Raw genomic sequence first — 10,714 nt, forward strand, 5'->3', positions numbered from 1 at the left:
TATCAAAACACAGATGATCAAGGGATGACTTTCTTCCATTGGGTGAACATCAAGTATATATACACCAAATTAAATAAATAAAAAGGACTCCTTTGTTAAGGTTATTATTTCGTCCAACCACCTGTATATTGAATTTGTTGTACTCTTACCTTTTAAAGAAAATATCGCTACTAAATTCAGGTTTGTAGGTCAATATGAAAACCACAATTTTCTCTTTTCTACGTCCCAATTTTTTTTAAAAAAAAAAAAAGGGTAAGCATGGTAATTAAAAATCGAAAAAAAATAAATATTCAATGGGATGACTTCTTTTTATTGGATGAACATCAAGTACACCAAAAATAAATATAAAAAAGAACTCCTAGTTATCGTGTACTAGACTGTTACACATTTTTGGAAGTGACAAAATACAAATGGTTATTGTTTGGCACAAAAGATGTTAAGCTCTTTTTAAGCAAATCAATCAAAGAGATGAAAAGGTAAATCATAGTCAATCATAATTCGTATCGGATCTAAAGATAAAGAAATGGCATTTAAATACAAAAATGGAGGAAGCATCGAAAATGTTTTATTTATGATGAAGCTTTGCTCTGCCCCTCCTTGGAGGGGAAAGGAATTACAATCATTGTGTTTCTCTTTCTTCCTCTCTAGATGGAGCTTCCTTTTCCTTCTCCTGGAGTTCTGTTATCTCCCCTCTGACTTATTGGAGTTTTTGGAGAAGAAGTCGATGAGAAGCATCCCTCTTCTGGGTTCCCTTCACTTCATATTTATAGTCGAAAGAAACCTGCTTTTTCCTTAGCCATAACTTCTTGTCAGAATTGTGGGAGCCTACCGGTCGGGGTGAGGGGCGTACCCTCGTCACTTGTGGAGAATGTCGCGGTGATGGAGTCAAAATGGTTCCGTTGACTTCTTTCATACGGTGACTGAAACAGGGTTGTGGTCGCCTCGGTCGGGGTGGTCGGATTTCTGACCAATACAGTTAGTCCCTCCGTTCGGCGGGGTCGTACTTTGACCACTCCGATGGGCGGATCACGTGCGCAACGTAGTCGGAAGGAATCTGACCCCCATACTGTTTCTTTTCGCGTTGTGAGTTTCGAAGTTGTTCGGGGGTGTCGATCAGTGTTCGCGCACGGTTATAACGGTTTCTTAACTGAAGCGCCGGTTGGTAAGTGAAGTGTTGCTTCGTGTAAGTGGTCGTTATGACGCACGTTTCTGAGGAACTGAAACTTTTCGCGTCCCATCGGATCTTAATGGCGACCATTGGGTCTCGCGCTCGGGGTATTTATGCCTCTTATAAATCGGGAAACCCCATCATTTGTTTTTCGCACTTTATTGTTCATCTTTGAAAAAAATTCTCAGGATATCTCCTTTTTTGTTAATTTGAGCTCTATCTTACTCCTTTGCTCGTAGCAATCTTTAATTTCTTCGCTTCTCCCGTCGAGTTCTTTCTCTCTTTTCTTTGGGGTAAAGATGGCAGGTGTTTCTTCCCGTGACAGTCTTCCTGTTGCTCCTCCGGCAACTGAGAACTCTGCTCCGGCCACCGGAGATGTAGAGTTGGTGGAGGGTGAAGAGGTTTTGTAGAAGAAATTTTACCCCGCCCGGGGAGAGATGCGATCGACTTCACGGCTGACGGTGGGGCGGAGCCGGTAGATATCCCTCCCCTCGTAGGGGAGGTAGGGATAGTGGAGTTGAGGGAACGATGGGGCATTCCTAGCTTTGTCGAGATGGTACCGGCGGGGAGAGACGATCGGGTTCAAATTGACCGTCCCGGATTATGTATGTTCTATGCCTACCCCTTTCTTGTAGGGTACACGCTCCCGCTTCCTATGCTGGTGGTAGATTTCTGCCGCTATTATGAGGTATGCCCGGCCCAGCTTTCTCCTTATTTGTACAAGTTGTTCCTCATGTTTATCAAGTATGCGGAGCTCGCCGGTCGAGAGGTTACTCTGGGCCACGTCCTTAGCCTGTTCGCGCCCCAGTTGATTCGGGGCTCGATGATCCATGCGCGTCCTCAGGGGTCGAAAATCCTAGTGGTAAAGATGGACGACAGGACCAATCGCCGCTTCTATGAGAACTTTTTCTATGTGCGGACCGAGCATCTCGTGGCGGACCCAACCGGATTTCCCGAAGTGTGGAATTTTGCCCGTAAGTCTACGCTTCTGATTAGTAAAGTGCCCAATTTTTCTCTTTTCTTGTGCCTTTTATGCGGTATGCACTGACCTACTTTGTGGTTTCGCAGTCGAGAAACTGCCCCGCCGCCTTTGGAGGGGATTCACGGATCGGTTGAGGCCGTCCTTCCCCATACAGCGGGGGTTCGCACTTGGTCGACCTTTCATGAGAGGTTTGGACGTAGGCNCAGTGCCCGGAAGATTCGGCTGTTATAGCGAACCAACCCGGAGTTTCCACCGCCGGTGATGATCAACGTCCTTCCAGAGCAGAGAGCCAGATCCCTAGTGCCGCTGTCGTGACTTCGAGTGTGCCTACTCCATCTGTGGCGGATCATACTTCCCTTTCGGCGGCAGAGAAGGGGAAGAGTATGATGGTCTACGAACATGAATCTGAGTCTGATTTGGATCCTGATGATATCAGGATGTTCGAAGAGGGCCTTACTCATTCGGTGGTTCACGCGGGCGGACCGTCTCGTGTTCTTAATATTCCTTCTGACATGAATCTCCTGACACAGGGGGATAACTTGGTGTCGCAGCTTAGCTTGCTGTGTTCGGAAGCTGAAAACAAGTCCTTGCGGAACGTTACTGATGCAAAGTTGAGGAACAAAGTGGCCATAATGGGTTTGAGGGTATGTCGCATTCGGCTCTTATTTCGACTTTCCCCTTTGTGTTAGTGAGTATCGATTTAACTGCTTTTTTCTTTTTTTCATTTTTAGACGTATCTGGTGGAGGTGGAAAGCATCCATAGGGCTAACATTCGGTCGAGTATTTTCTTGCAGTTGCTAGAAATGTACCGTCGTTATCGCCACAGGTGTCGTGAGCTGCACGAGGGGTTGAGGACGGATCCCCGCAACCGAGCTCTGGGCGATGAGTTGGAGAAAAGGGATCAGGAGTTGCTGCAGACGCTTCGCAGCAAGAGCGAGCTTGAAGAGCAACTTCGCCTCAAGGACGAAGAGCTTGAAGTGGATAAAGGGGTCGCTGCAGAATGCGAATACCTGCAGGGCAAGTTAGGAGCGATGCAGTTGGAGATGGAGCTGAGTCGGGCCAGAGTTGCGGAGATGAGCACTGAATGGAGAGGGAAGTTGAGTGCAATGGAGAGTAAGGTTGCCGATTTAGAGCGTATGGAGAGGGCCTAGTCAGAGGCTTCGGATAGGGTAGCGGCCTTAGGAGGCCGTTCGCGTGCATGAGTCCCAGCGAAATCGGAGAGGGCTACTGCGACCCTCAGGGAAGCGAGGCTCGAGGAGCGGATTAGCACGATTGATCAGGAGGCCTCGGCTCTGGCAGATCAAGTCGTTGCCTTAGAGGAGGAGAATCACCGGCTGAGGGCTCAGGCTGGACCATCCTGCGCTGCTGTTCCCGCCAGACTCACGAGCTCTGGGTCTATGCCGAAGCCCAACGAGACATTTTCAAAAACTTGTGGGAAGCGGGCACCGTGACTGAGGCGGCCTTCGAGGAGGCGCTTGAGAAGGCTCGCGAGGCTCGTGCCAGCTGTGGATATGATGTGGCGACACCTGAAGCTGATGGGGGTGCAGGTGGTGAGGATGATGAGCCTTATGAAGATGATGATGGTAATGGCGGTGTTGGCGTCGAGTGAAGAAAAAGTAGCGCTTTGTTGTTTTTTTCATTTCGTACGCCGGTGTGCGTTTGTTTGTTTCTTGTTGTTGCTTTCTTCCTGCCTCCCCCTTTTTCTCTCTTTTTTTTAGTTATCAGTTGACTGGCCCCGGCCGGATGTGAGCGGCGATGGCCCGTACTTGTGACCATGAATAAAGAATTCTCTTTTTCACCACTTGTCTTGTGTTTCATCTTTCAGTCGATTCATGATATCATCGCGAGGTGAGGGCTTGTCTGGCGAGTCCCGGTTTTCTTTTTGTAACGTAGGCCTCTGGCCTTGCGGGTTTCATTACGAATTTATCGAGAAGATAGCTCGTTCGAGTTTGAACGAGGTCGAGCCTGTTGATTTTTGACGGCGAAGGCCTTTAGCCTTGAGGGTGTTATTTCGAACCTATCGAAATTACAGCCTGTTTGAGTTCGAGCGAGGTCGAACCTGTCGATCTTTGAGGGCGAAGGTCGAACCTGTCGATCTTTGAGGGCGAAGGTCTTTATCCTTAAGTCCCAGTTCGAACGAGGTCGAACTTGTCGATCTTTGATGGCGAAGGCCTTAGCCTTAAGGGTGTTACTTCGAATTTATCGAAATAACAGCCCGTCTGAGTACGAACGAGGTCTAACATGTCGATCTTTGATGGCGAAGGCCTTAGCCTTAAGGGTGTTATTTCGAACTTATCAAAATATCAACCCGTCTGAGTTCGACAAGGTCGAACTTGTCGATCCTTGATGGCGAAGGCCTTAGCCTTAAGGGTGTTATTTCGAACTTATCGAAATTACCGTGTTGAGTTCGAGCGAGGTCGAACCTTTGGATCTTTGATAGCGAAGGCCTTTGGCCTTAAGGGTGTTATTTCGAACTTATCTAAATAACGACCCGTGTTGAGTTCGAGCGAGGTCGAACCTTTGAATCTTTGATGGCGAAAGCCTTAGCCTTAAGGGTGTTATTTTGAACTTATCGAAATATCAGCCCGTCTGAGTTCGAACAAGGTCGAACATGTCGATCTTCGATGGCGAAGGCCCTTGGCCTTAAGGGTGTTATTTCGAACTTATCGAAATAATGACCCGTGTTGAATTCGAGTGAGGTCGAACATGCCGATCTTTGATGGCGAAGGCCTTTGGCCTTAAGGGTGTTATTTCGAACTTATCGAAACATCAGCCCGTCTGAGTCCGAACGAGGTCGAACTTGTCGATCTATGATGGCGAAGGCCTTAGCCTTAAGGGTATTATTTCGAACTTATCGAAATAACGACCCGTGTTGAGTTCGAGCGAGGTCGAACTTGTCGATCCTTGATGGCGAAGGCCTTAGCCTTAAGGGTGTTATTTCGAACTTATCGAAATAATCAGCCCGTCTGAGTTCGAACGAGGTCGAACATGTCGATCTTTGATGGCGAAGGCCTTAGCCTTAAGGGTGTTACTTCGAATTTATCGAAATAACAGCCCGTCTGAGTTCGAACGAGGTCGAACATGTCGATCTTTGATGGCGAAAGCCTTAGCCTTAAGGGTGTTATTTCGAACTTATTGAAATATCAGCCTGTCTGAGTTCGAACATGTCGATCTTTGATGGCGAAGACCTTAGCCTTAAGGGTGAAATAACAGCCCGTCTGAGTTCGAACGAGGTCGAACATGTCGATCTTTGATGGCGAAGGCCTTAGCCTTAAGGGTGTTACTTCGAATTTATCGAAATAACAGCCCGTTTGAGTTCGAACGAGGTCGAACATGTCGATCTTTGATGGCGAAGGCCTTAGCCTTAAGGGTGTTATTTCGAACTTATCGAAATAACGACCCGTGTTGAGTTCGAGCAAGGTCGAACTTGTCGATCCTTGATGGCGAAAAACCTTGGCTTAAGGGTGTTACTTCGAATTTATCGAAATAACAACCCGTCTGAGTTCGAACGAGGTCGAACATGTCGATCTTTGATGGCGAAGGCCCTTGGCCTTAAGGGGATTATTTCGAACTTATCGAAATAACGACCCATGTTGAGTTCGAGCGAGGTCGAACCTTTGAATCTTTGATGGCGAAGGCCCTTGGCCTTAAGGGCGTTATTTCAAACTTATCGAAATAACAGCCCGTCTCGAGTTCGAGCGAGGTCGAACATCTGAATCTTTGATGGCGAAGGCCCTTGGCCTTAAGGGCGTTATTTCAAACTTATCGAAATAACAGCCCGTCTCGAGTTCGAGCGAGGTCGAACATCTGAATCTTTGATGGCGAAGGCCCTTGGTCTTAAGGGCGTTATTTCGAACTTATCAAAATAACAGCCCGTCTCGAGTTCGAGCAAGGTCGAACATCTGAATCTTTGATGGCGAAGGCCCTTGGCCTTAAGGGCGTTATTTCGAACTTATCGAAATAACAGCCTGTCTCGAGTTCGAGCAAGGTCGAACATCTGAATATTTGATGGCGAAGGCCCTTGGCCTTAGTCCCAGTTTGGCAGGCATTGCTCGCATCGATGGTTTCAGTGTTGTGGACACCAGGTGCTGACATTTCGTTCGGACCTGCGTGGTACGCGTGTAACAGCTTCTCGCACGGCTGGCTGTTTATTTTGAAGATGCCATCAACCGGGAGGGTTTCGGATGTGCTAAGATGATCTTTGGTTCTTCGACCGGGGAATCCCTGCACCGGCGTCCGATTTGGTGAACTACGGGGGATGAGGATGAGATGTTCCTTATCCCTGCCCGGTGGTTTTGATTGCGGCACCTTTAGCCTTGTTCGGAGTGTTTGGGGCTGGTAGAGTAGGAAATTCTAGTCCTCACTGGCTCGTTCGATTTTCCTTTTCTCCACGCGCTGCCTTCAAATCTGATGTGAGCTGGATGCTCTTCTCGCGTTTCTTTGGCTTCGATCCGAAAAGAGAACTCGGCGTTTTCACTAGGAAATCCCCACAGACGGCGCCAAATTATTTGGCTCAAAAGATGTTAAGCTCTTTTTAAGCAAATCAATCAAAGAGATGAAGGGGTAAATCATAGTCAATCATAATTCGTATCGGATCTAAAGATAAAGAAATGGCATTTAAATACAAAAATGGAGGAAGCATCGAAAATATTTTATTTATGATGAAGTTTTTCCCTGCCCCTCCTTGGAGGGGAAAGGAATTACAATCATTGTGTTTCTCTCTCTTCCTCTCTAGATGGAGCTTCCTTTTCCTTCTCCTTGAGTTCTGTTATCTCCCCTCTGACTTATTAGAGTTTTTGGAGAAGAAGTCGATGAGAAGTCTCCCTCTTCTGGGTTCCCTTCACTTCATATTTATAGTCGAAAGAAACCTGCTTTTTCCTTAGCCATAACTTCTTATCAGAATTGTGGGAACCTACTGGTGGGGGTGAGGGGCGTACCCTCGTCACTTGTGGAGAATGTCGCGGTGATGGAGTCAAAATGATTTCGTTGTCTTCTTTCATACGGTGACTGAAACAGGGTCGTGGTCGCCTCGGTCGGGTGGTCAGATTTCTGACCAATACAGTTATAAGTATAATTGTTCTTGCATTGTTGGGGAAATAATTTAAGGTTTACATTTCATTTACCTTTGTTTAATTTTAAACTCTAGCATATTGAAAAGATATTTCGTTCAGCTCCAGTATTTTCTTTTGGTCGGAACCCAGCCCTATGGATAATTTTTTTAAGGTTTATATTTTATTTTCAAATTTCGATTAAATTGAGGCCGTAGAAGTCCATATGATTATGTTAAGTTAATTACATCGCCCAACCATTTTGACTATAACTACTGCCAGTAACAGAATGCTAAATTAATTCTAGGTTGAAGAACTTATTATCTTCTAATCTAATTCAATTTAATACCATGCTCATGTTAATGCATAAACTAATATGCTAATTACGACAATCAAATGCTAAAAGTCACGTGATTAGGTGGATAATTTCCTTTTATTTGATGTACCAACAAATTAAAAAGATCATCATGTGAATTACGTGAAGAAAAAATGCCCCCACATTATAGAAAGGAACAAAACGCAGCGATTGTATCATTTTAAAAAATAAGAAAAGAACACACAATGGAGAATATATAAATAATTTAATGAATATGGTTATAACTGTAATACTAAATAGAGATATAGTGATTTATCATAAGAAATTAATACGTAAGGTATAGAATTAATTAAGATGGCGCGCTCTTAGTAAAATTGAAAATACTAAACAGAAAACTAAAACTATTTTTGTTGGACAAAGTTCCAACAACTTTGATTGGAACTTGTACGTCGGTGATCTTGAACAATCTCTAAAAATTGACGTTAAAATAAAGTTGTATACCAATTTTAGAAGGAAGTTAAGAGTCGTTCCTCACTAAAAGTTTCTTTTCTCGACTAGTTTATTTTCTTGAGATTTTATTTCTCTTTTCTAAAATTTATATCATAAAGTAACGGGCTAGAAGCTAAGTACGTTGATGCTTTTAAAAATTTAGTATCAAAATTGAAGGACGATATTTGATAATGTCAACTGTCAAGACATCAAGCGAAGCCAGAATTTCAACTGTATGGATCTGAATTTTAGAACGACGACTTCAAGTACTACTAACTGAGAAATTCAATATTTATATATATGTATATTTAATGAACTTTTAACCACAAATATACTGCTGAGCAAAAATTACTGGGTTCGACCGAACTCGAATACGGGCTTCTAGCTCCGCCCCTATTCGTGATCCCTCTACTTGTGGCGGAAAAAGAATAGAAAAATTTAAAAAAAAAAAAAACATGGATAAGTTCTAATGAATTAGCGGGAGGATAACAATTAACAATAGGATGTGGGTTTCCTTATCATGGCCAAGTCATCTACCTTATACGAGGATATACTTCCAAATAAGAAGGAAATCTAAGAATCATGGAACATGTTATCCTTATAGCTTGGAACAGGAAAAAAAAACCAACACAATTAAAAGACAAAATAAATGGGGAAGTAGTACAAAGAAGATGAACTTGAGTCAGAAAAATGGTCACATGCTATTCTGAATTTAAAGGTTTTGTCGGTATTGTGAAATTTTCTACCCCACTTAGATAAGCATATGACAAATTGACAAGCAACACTTTAAAGAATCAACAACCTCTACAAGTGCTTCCCATTCCTAATCTGTCATCTTTATCTCTTCACAAATGATCCCTCTAATCATCATTATCCACTATCCCACCACTAAAATGAGTTTTAACTGTTCTTAGATTGAGAATACTAGCACATATTTGAGACTAGTTAGTGTTAGCCAATCTGTATTATTATAAAGAATAACGAAACAGTAAACTTTCTGAAATAGAAACAGAAAGTTAGTAGCATTGTATGTAGAAATAATATCTGAAAATAATTTCGGAATAAATTGAGCCCACTGAATGCACAGTGTGTTCTTAAGAAAATTATTCCCCTCAAGTACCCGAGGTGCTGGAATATTATCCTCCCAGGATAGAACGATTTTAACTCACAGTGTATTGATACCAAAAACTCTGATGCTCTGCGAACCACTTAATAGCAGTAAATTACACTGGAATATATTTGTACAGAAGAAAAAATATTGAAGTTCAGAAAATTCGTAAGGAAAGATCTGAGGAATCAAACGAATTTGTAGCCAATGGAAGTACTGTTTCTGAAAGCTTACAACTCTTCAGAACAGTCACTTAAAAACGGGAGGGAAATTTAAATAAAATTCTGGGAAGAAAGTGAAGCGGGTCGCGCACGGATCCGGTTTGGGTTGGATATTTGGCTAAATTAATTAATATTATCAATCTTGGGCCGAAGCCGAGCCAAGCAAGCGACGACGAGGACGCGCGAGGCTTGCCTTCTTCTTAACTCTTTAAGAGCTAGAAAAAAAGCAATTGTATATATACCCATCAAAAAAAATTCTTCGTCGAATACGAGACAATGTCCCTTTGTCAAAGAGGAAACTCAAATATTTCACTTTCCCTCCATTTCCTATTCACCCTTTTTTAAGATAAATCAAGCTTAAAAACCCAATGATTAGTACTTAATGAATGACTCTATGTGGGATTTTTCTCACTACACTGTTAAAGTCGACAAATAACGTCATCAAGGGAACAACTCAGTGATCTTAAAGGCCACTATTCGAACAGTAGCATCAGTGGTTCAAAATTTAGGGGCGGCAAACGGGCGGGTTGGATATGAGACGGGTCGAAAACGGATAAATTATTTGATCGGACCCATATTTAATACGAATAAAAAAAGGGTTAACCGGCGGATAATATGGGTACCATATTATCCATGACTTCTTGAATATGATAACTTATGAGAGAATTTCTAATCTCCCAAACTTGAGGAACCTCTAACTGAGGCTTTACAAATGTAAAAGTTAAATCCATTAGTTATTCATTTTCTAAATGGATAATACGGTTGTTATTCATATTTGACCCGTTTTTAAAAAGTTTATTATCCAACACATTTTTTAGTGGATAATATGTGTGATTAACCATTTTCTTTTAACCATTTTGCATAACTATTATCTAGTTGAAAATTCTGTTAATTGTGTGTGTGTTTGGGTTTGGGGGGGGGGTGGGGGGGGGGGGGGGGGGCGGGGGGGGGGGGGGGGGGGGCGGGAGGGGGGGGGGGGGGAGAGGCGGGGGGGGGGGGGGGGGGAAGAAGGAAGAGGTAGACGACGTTCTCATGGAGGCATCAAACATTACACATAAGCCATCCTTATTTTAGATAGGTTTTTGTTATAGCCTCATTTGTTTCATAACTCTTAGGGAATGAGGGAAAGAGGTCGTGCTGCATAGGGTGTAGATGAATATCGTTTTCCAAGAATAGTAAGCTTTAGCATTAAAGTGAAGGAGAGTGAGTTCCATAATCTCCCGAGTTTTACCTGTATTTTTTATCATCTCTCTATATAGCAACGTTGTAACAATTCGGCTTTGGAGTTATAAATCGAACATTCAAACTACAACCAGACATATATTAACGTAATTGTACAATGTGAAGGAAAAAACACACATACACACATACATTGTGTGTAT

Source organism: Nicotiana attenuata, unplaced genomic scaffold (assembly GCF_001879085.1).
Source record: "Nicotiana attenuata strain UT unplaced genomic scaffold, NIATTr2, whole genome shotgun sequence".
NCBI classification, from domain to species: Eukaryota; Viridiplantae; Streptophyta; class Magnoliopsida; order Solanales; family Solanaceae; genus Nicotiana; species Nicotiana attenuata.